This window comes from Canis lupus, chromosome X (assembly GCF_003254725.2).
Source record: "Canis lupus dingo isolate Sandy chromosome X, ASM325472v2, whole genome shotgun sequence".
NCBI classification, from domain to species: Eukaryota; Metazoa; Chordata; class Mammalia; order Carnivora; family Canidae; genus Canis; species Canis lupus.
The window spans coordinates 121173298-121182469 of NC_064281.1; the positions used below are offsets into that span (position 1 = coordinate 121173298).

General features: G+C 37.7%; 1 non-coding gene and 1 pseudogene across 1 annotated transcript; one reads left to right on the top strand and one right to left on the bottom strand.

Moving 5' to 3' along the window:
• Positions 1 to 1857: 1857 nt before the first annotated feature.
• On the bottom strand, positions 1858 to 1989 carry LOC112668611 (U11 spliceosomal RNA). The gene has a single exon (XR_003141742.1). It is a non-coding gene; the product is annotated as a U11 spliceosomal RNA (small nuclear RNA).
• Positions 1990 to 7929: 5940 nt separating this feature from the next.
• On the top strand, positions 7930 to 8098 carry LOC112668597 (U4 spliceosomal RNA; annotated as a pseudogene).
• The last annotated feature ends 1074 nt before the right edge of the window (positions 8099 to 9172 follow it).

The following is a 9172-nucleotide window of genomic DNA, read 5'->3' on the forward strand; positions in this document are numbered from 1 at the left end:
TCTGAAATACTTTCTTGCTCCACAAACCAAAATCTGGATAAATTACAGTGAATTTCCATATAAATGTATAACTAACCTTGCAAGAAAATAAAGCCAATCACCAGGAGTTAAAACCAGTTAAAACCCTTTTCCAGCAAGGGAAGATAGAAGGCAGAAAGAGGCCTGGGGTCATTTTCCAATTCCAGAAACATTATATCCTTTGGTTTTAACAGCTGACAGCCTCTCTGGCTGATCCACCTCAGCCTCCCTCAGAAGCTCTCTTCTTCTACCTGCTTTTAAACATTAGTGTTTATCAAGGCTCTCCTAGGCGCTCTTCTTTTCTCCCTCCCTGGTTGACCTCATATATTACAATCTCAAGTATCACCTCTATGCTGATGACATGAAAATCTTTATCTACCATATTCTTTCCTGAACTATCTTTCCTATCCAACTTCCTGAAGAATATGATCTTGACTCTGATGTACTACATATCCTTTAAATTCATATCAAAACTGTTTTCACCTTTCCTGCCTTCTGTCTGTTCCTGTTTCCACCTTAGTTATTGACACCATAATTTTTAAGTGATCCATGACTCTTATTTCTCTCACCCTTTCGCATCTGATTATTTTTAGTTCGACCTTCCAAGTATCTCTTGAGCCGAGCTTTCTTTAGTCTATATTCCATAGTGCCACATGAGTCATAACAGACAAACTGATGCCACTTTCCATTGCACACATAATAAAGTTTAATCTCCTAAAGCCTTTATATAGTGTGGTAAGTTACATGGCCCTCAATACTTCACAAACCTAATCTCTCCATTCCATACTCTACTCTCTGGTCATCTTGAATGCCATGCCACTTGCTAAACTCTTTATATTCTATCCTGATTTTGTGCTTTTACACATATTACTCTCCCTACTCACCTCTCTCTTATTTCAACTGGATAATCAAATTCTATGCATTTTTCAGGAATCAGATCAAATATTCCCTTTAAGAAACAAACCTGGCACTGTTTCCGTAGTTAGATTCTGTTCCTAGATACCTCCAGCGGTTATCTTACATATTGCAATAGATTCCCTATTTATTTCTTTTCTTGCCTATAGGCTTTGTTACAGCACAGTCCCTAGCAGAAGAGTAATAAAAAACTAAACACTTTAATTAGTTAATCAATTAATTGATTAATGGAAGTTGGCTACTTGACTTTTTTTCTGTTCTTTTTTTAATTTAAATTTTAGGTAGTTAGCATACAGTGCGCAATATTGATTTCTGGAGTAGAATTCAGTGATTCATCCCTTACATACAACACATAGTGTTCATCATAATGGGTACCCTCCTTAATACTCGTCACCCATCTTTCCCATTCCCCACCCACCTCCTTCCATCAACCCTCAGTTTGTTCTCTATCTTTAGGAGTCTCTTATGACTTGTTTCCCTCTCTCCTTTTTTTTCTTTTTTTTAAAGATATATTTATTTATTCATGAGAGACACAGAGAGAGAGAGAGAGAGAGAGGCAGAGATACAGGCAGAGGGAGAAGCAGGCTCCATGCAGGGAGCCTGATGTAGGACTCGATTCCAGGACTCCAGAATCACGCCCTGGGCCGAAGGCAGGTGCTAAACCACTGAGCCACCCAGGGATCCCCTCTCCTTTTTTTCTTTTTCCCCCTCCCCATATTTTCATCTGTTTTCCATCCGTGTCATTAGAAATGCCAAGGTTTCATCTTTTTGATGGCTGAGTAATATTCCATTATATATACCACTTCTTCTTTATCCATTCATCAGTTGATGGATACTTGGGCTTTCTCCATAGTTTGGCTAATGTTAGTAATGCTGCTATAAACATTGGGGTGCATGTATCTCTAAATCTGTATTTTATTTGGGGGAGGCACTGAGACCAACAATCACCAGCTGCCCAGGTACAAAAATCATGCTTCTAAAATCTCTTGATGTCAATTCTGCAAGAAGAGATATGGAACTGTCCTACACATGCCACTCACAAGAGAAGTCCTTTATACTTCTTGACTGTTTCAAAGATAGAAGTACCATGTTGCAAATATCGTTTCCCATTCTGTAGGCTGCTTTTTAGTTTTGTTGATTGTTTCCTTCACTGTGAAGAAGTTTTTTTTTTTTTTAATGAAGTCCCAATAGTTCATTTTTGCTTTTGGTTCCCTTGCCTTAGGAGATATATCTAGCAAGAAGTTGCTGTGGCAAATATCAAAGAGCTTACTGCCTGAGTTCTCTTCTAGGATTTTAATAGTTTCTTATCTCACATTTATGTTTTTCATCCGTTTTGAATTTATTTTTGTGTCTGATGTAAGCAGGTGGTCCAGTTCCATTGTTTTGCATGCGGCTGTCCAGTTTTCACAACATCATTTGTTGAAGAGACTGTCTTTTTTCCATTGGATGTTCTTCCCTGACCATATAGTTGTGGATTCATTCCTGGGTTTTCTGTTCTATTCCACTGATGTATGTGTCTATTTTTGTGCCAGTACCATACTGTTTTATTCACTACAGCTTTGTAATATACCATGAAGTCTAGAATTTTAATGCCTCCAGCTTTGCTTTGCTTTTTCAAGGTTGCTTTGGCTATTCAGGGTCTTTTGTGGGTCCATACAAATTTTAGGATGGTTTGTTCTAGCTCTGTGAAAAATACTGGTGGTATTTTGATAGGGATTGCATTAAATGTGTAGGTTGCTTTGGGTAATAGAGACATTCTAATGATATTTGTTCTTCCAATCCATGAGCATGGAATCTTTTTCCATTTCTTTGTGTCATCTTCAATTTCTTTCATCAATGTTTTATAATTTTCAGAAAACAGGTCCTTTACCTCTACAGTTAAGTTTATTCCTAGGTATCATGGCTTTTGGTGTGATTGTAAATGGGATTGATTCCTTGATTTCTCTCTCTGTTGCTTCATTATTGGTATATGGAAATGCAACAGATTTCTTTATGTTGATTTTGTGTCCTGCGATTTTACTGATAAAGGGTTAGCATCCAAAATATATAAAGAACTTATCAAAGTCAACATTCAAAAAACACATAACCCAGTTAAAAAAATGGGTTGAGGACATAAATAGACATTCTTCCAAGGAAGACATACAAATGGCCAACAGACATATGAAAAGATGCTCAACATCATTCATCATCAGGGAAACACAAATCAAAACTACAATGAGATATCACCTCACAACTGTCAAAATGGCTAAAATTAACAACACAAGAAACAACAGATGTTGGCAAGGATGTGGTGAAAGGGGAACCCTCTTACACTGTTGGTGGGAATGCAACCTGCTGCAGCCACTCTGGGAAATAGTATGGAAGTTCTTCAAAAAATTAAAAATAGAACTACCATGTGATCCAGTAATCGCTCTATTAGATATTTACCCAAAGCACCCAAAAGTGCTAATTCAGGGAGATACATGCATGCACCCCAATGTTTATAGCAGCATTATCAGAAGTAGCCAAATTATACAGACAGCCAAATGTCCTTCAACTGATGAATGGATAAGGATATGTTATATATGATGAAATAATAATGGAATATTACTCAGCCATAAAAAAGAATGAAATCTTGCCATCTGCAATGACATAGATGGATCTAGGGAATACTATGCTAAGCAAAATAAGTCAGTCAGAGGAAAACAAATATAATATGATTTCACTCATATGTGAAACTTAAGAAACAAAAAAAAATGATCATGGGGGGGATAAAGAGAGAGACAAACCAAGAAACACACTCTTAACTATAGAGACACACTGATGGTTACCAGAGGGGAGGTAAGTAGGAGGATGGGTTACATAGGTGATGGAGATTAAGGAATGTACTTGTGATGAGCACGGATGATGCATGTAAGTGTCGAATCACTAAATTGTACACCTGAAATAAATATTACACTGTATGTTAACTAACTGGAATAAGTTATTCCAGTTAAATAAAAACTAACTAACTAACTAAATAAATAAATAAATAAATAAATAATTTTTTTTAAAAAGAAGTCCTGTGGTGAGGCAAGAATAAGATAGTATTCATTCAACAATATTTTGCTAAGCACTAGTGCTTCTTTAGGGCCTGGAAAAGTAGAGATGAATGAGATACAGACTTTGCCCTCAAAAAGATGTGTAGTCCTGTAGGAAATAAGATGAAAAATGGGGCCCTGGCAAGGACAAATCTAGACTCAGTAAGAGAAGAACATAGTGCTTAACAAGTACTAATAATTCTTAAATGGAGCAAAGGAGAATAGAACACTGTTGGACTGAGGTTTTTTTCAACCTTCAATCCACTCTTCTTCTAAAAATATTTATTGATGACACATATTTGGAAAGAAGGATGCCTGCTAAAAGCAATCACTACCAGGAAGCCAAAAGCCATTTGGAATAGAATGTATTAACTACTCGGATTCATTACCAAAGAGTCAAGGGTTGAAATAGGGAAGGCTGGAGACAAAGAGAAGAGGAAGAAAGACAAGAAAGAGAATGAAAGAGATATTCAGTAAGAAGTCAGCAGAATCTGTTATTTTGTATCATTTGGTCCCCAAAACATAAAGCCCAATTCTTGGTCTGATTTTTGTACTTTCCTGGTAGTTGTTATGGCCAGATCCAACTTAGAGAACAACTAGGAGGCTAGATTCACTTTGATTTTCTGGGGAAAGCATAGTTGGAAAGAAGTTGTTTTTTCACTTTAGTCTAAATGATTGCTCCAACTTAAATAGTGCTTAATCTGCACTTCCTCAAAACTCTTGCAATGGCCCCAACTCTGATCCTCTGTCTGGTTCTATTTACATTCAAATTATATTTTGAAACAAAACTTACTTTTCACGAAAATTTATATTTCTTTCTAGCTCTATTTATTCAACCTCTTAACCTTGTTAATTCAATTTTGGTAAACTCGAAGTTGTATTTTTTTTTATCTTTCTTGTGAAGAATTAATTCACTGAAAACCAAGACTCATTTTGACATTGGTAGGATGGCTGAATTTCTGCCTAATGTAAAGTTTAAAAGCACTGTATTTGAAAAAAAAACACTGAATTTGCTTCTTTTTTTCTATAAAGCATGACTAAAATCATAGTAGATATATGTAAAACATAAATAAACTAAAAGTCACATTGACAATTTCACAATATCTGAAGCATGAGAGTAACTCTCTGTACTCAAGGGTGGGATCGCCAGCAAGTTTTCTAACTACAATTCAGACTGCTGGCATTAGAAGGCCTGATTTAAAAGGGAGGATAGAAATAGCAGAGGCCAGAGAGTTTCTATTTTGAATCAACATCCAACTTATTGTTGTTGTTGGTTACTTGTAAGCTCTGACTTTCTGGTTTCTGGATCTTACCTACCAACCAGCTTGAACTTGTAGCATCTGCTTGCTTCTGCTTATCATTCTTAACTCCTCAAAACTTGATTTGTGGCTTAGCTAGAACTGGGTTTCTGCCATAGTTTTTTGCATAGCTAGGTTCCCAATAACTAGGACCTTCCAGGTACCCCTGTTGTATGCTGACCATATTTTGATATGACATTCCTTCTAGGTACAGGCAGGAAGTAAAATAACTGACTGCCAGAACATGCCTTGTAGTGAATTCCCTTGTGGGCTAAGGCAGACTCCTTCATGAGCAATTCCCCTTTACCATGTTTTTCCCTAACTAGTTTGCCTAACTGTTACTGCCATCTCCATTTCTGTGGCTGTCCAAATATCTTTCTTCTCCAATAGAATTAAACTTTAAGTCTTATGACTCCCATCTAAATTATTTACTCCTTGTCTTTTATTATTTCCTGAATCTTCTGAAAGAGAGAGATTCACTCCATATGGCTGAGGTGACCTACAGACTCTGCATCAGTGTAGTGATTAAAAGCCTGGATTTGAATCCCAGCTCTACCTTTCATTTGCTGAGGTAAATTAGGACAAGTTAGTTAATCTACCAAATCTCCAGTTTCTCATATGTAAAACAAGGATAATAATTATATATACTGTGTGTGTGTGTGTGTGTGTGTGTGTGTGTGTGTGTTTGTATACAGCCCCTGGAAAATAATGAACGCTTAATAATTATTAGGTATCATCAATAATATTAGCCCATCATTATTTCTAGTCTTCATATACCATATGGAATGAGTTGACCAAGTTCTTCTACACCAGACTAGGAGTCAGACTATGAGGAATGAGCCTGCACAAATTACAATACCATAGAATTAGAGGAGCTTAACTGACACTAGTTATGTTAAGTTAGGAGTAGGGGATGGCATAGGTAGAGTTTCCGTGAAAGGGCCATAGAGGTTGGTAACTCTGAAACCAAATAAGTAGAAGTAAAGCCTCCCAGAGGTTGAAAAATGGCCTTCCAAGGAACCAGATTATTATGAAGATTTTTTTCTCAGCAGAGAGCCCCAAAGCCTTAGTGTATCATAGAGTAGACGGTTAGGATGAAAGCCTCCAAGGAAACACATATCCATTATGAGGTCAAATACTTGAGAAATTATCTATATTGACTTTGAGTGTCCCTAAGGCTCCAACTAGTTCCATAAATGGCAGGTTTATAGGACAGATATCATTTTATGGCACAAGTACTCTTGGTGGCTATGGGTAAGATTGTTTAGAGGCCTTCACCTCTGGATCTGCCACACTAACAAAATTTGGAGTTTTCTTTCCAAAGATATTCTGAATCCTGCATTCTCTTGGTTCTTAGAAGTCTTGGACATTGTAATTCTTTAGAACAGAGTTCAACTCTATATGCATTATCTCCTCTTCCAAATGACTCACTTCCATACTAAGGCTACATAAAGAACATACTACTTATCTGAAGGCTCAAGCTTCTTTATATGTTATTCATGCCATTCAATGGCCACAGGGTCAAATGTTTGTGAAGTGAGATGAATGACAGAATAGAATAACCAAAACATTTCTACTACCAAATTCAGCAGATCATTGTGGCAGCTACAGAGGTGTACCATTCAAGTCTCCCTTCAAGTAAGAACTTGCAGTTCACCTGAAAAGACTGCAGTTATCTGACAGCCTCCAGCTATTAGCACATTCATGATCCATCTCACTTTTTGAAAGGAGACCACACAGTTCCTAGGTAGTCCCTAGCCAATGACTAACAAGGCCTTGGCCATTTCTGCCCAACAAAGAATTCCTGTAATGGGAAATCTTTGCTCCAGAGCTCTCTGTTAGATTGGCTGAAACTGTCAGATGTGCACTGAAATCTAAGGGGCCTCCAGCCCAGTCATGCTTCATGCCTCTTTTATTTTTCACAGATGTTGAGCCTCTTGCACTCCTATATCTCCAATCCAGCATCTGCTCCCTAGAAGACTCAATCATCTACTTGTAATATAAGAAATTTCATGGGGAACTGATGTATTTATTCAGTCTGCTCCTTCTCCCACCCCCTTACACAATCTCAAACGTCATTAGCCAGGGTATTGCACTAAGAAAAATAATGAAAAACTGAAAAAAATTCTTCCATATTGATTACTATACTCAGCCAATTTACTGTAAGAAATGGGCAAGTGCTTCCTCTCATCCCTGAATTATTCAAACATTTTTGATAGGCCAGATGGTTCACAAAGTAAAACCTCCAGGGAATCTATAATCAGGTCTGGGTGCACAAAGGCAATAAATGGAACACAGCATTCTTCCTGAGACAAGACTCTTTGCATACAGCACTATGCTGTTTTTGCTGTGTAATTTCCCAGCCTTTCCAGCAAAATCCCGAGAGACTTAATGAACCAGCTTATCACTGTCAGGACAATATCTTAGTCTTTTCTATTACATTAGGTGAACATGACTAGCCAGCTACAAGCTCTACTGCAATATCTCTAGAACAACCAGTTAGATGTGAAATCAGGAACATAAAAATGTGAAAATGTTCAATTGACTCATAAAAGTGGGATCTCTGGATCAAATCACCTTGTCTGATAGATTGCTAAGGACTTCCCAAGTGGTATCCTCAATTACAAATGAAACCCTCCAGCTTTGCGCAGTGGCATTATTGTAGCCAATGAGGTTTATCCGAAGTGCGATTATTGCTAATTAAAAACAAATGAAACCCTCCTACACATATGAAGAGCCCAGAAATTATTTGTTCTCCCTGTTTTTTTCTTCATATTGCCCACCCTCCACAATCTTATTCAAAAAAGGCTACCAGTTGAGAAAAAAGAGGAATTTCTAAGTCTAAATGACCCTGAATGCTCAAGACATCTACAGTCAACATAAAGTGACCATGACAAGATAAGGTATTGAAACATTAACCTGTGCATTTTCTTTTTCTGTGCTTCATTAAAATTTCCCCAAGACCCTATCCCTCCCAGTCAAGATGCTAGACATGAGTCACCTATGGCTTTAGGGAAAGTTGTCAGAGTGTAACCAGAGAAAAAAAGGTGTCTAAATCTTGGCTGTTGAGTTTTTCAAAAGCCAGAGGTTCAGGTGTAAGACAGAGAAGCTTTGGAAGCATTTGTAACCTACTTTTTCTCTCCTGCCCCAGATTCCACAGACTGGGGAGAAAAGAAGAGACAGAGTACAGGGAAAGGGGTAGAGTCAGAGGGCGGGAGTAGAAGTAGAGGAGAGTCAGAGACTTTACTGAAGAAAACTCCATCAGTGGCCAACACCAGAAAGCCATATGCCAAGGAGCCCATTGCTCAACTGATTAATTGTCAAGCAGAGTAATACCTGGATATAACTATTCAGCAGTCCTGGACCCTCATAAACTCCTGAACAACTGAGCAAGGTGGCATGAGAAAACCGTCTTGAGAAAAACCCATGGAATCAAGAGTGTTGAAATACCCATTGCTATAAGGTTCCCTCTTAATCTGAAGTTGTCATTGTTGTGGAGGCAAGTACCATCAGTTGATCCATTGGAATTATGTCAGAGTTAGGAACCATCAAACTTAGTCATGTTTCTTCCTTTCCTGGCAATGAATCTTCGTAGAACAAGATGAAGATATCTCAGAGAGAATTATATAGCTATTTGCAGATAATTTCAAAATCCTTATCTCTTGCCTCCACCTTTTAATTTTTTAAGACTCCATTTATTAGGAGGGTCCTATTATAGGAAGTGTATAACCCTTTCAAACTGGATCATTTGAGGAGAGTTTAATAAAATTTAATATTTACTGAGGTGTGATCATGGTTTAAAGACACCAACCAGTTTCCCTGGAAATGTTAACTGCCAGAGCCCTTACTGTCCTTGAGCCTGAAGGGGCAAGAGGACATAGC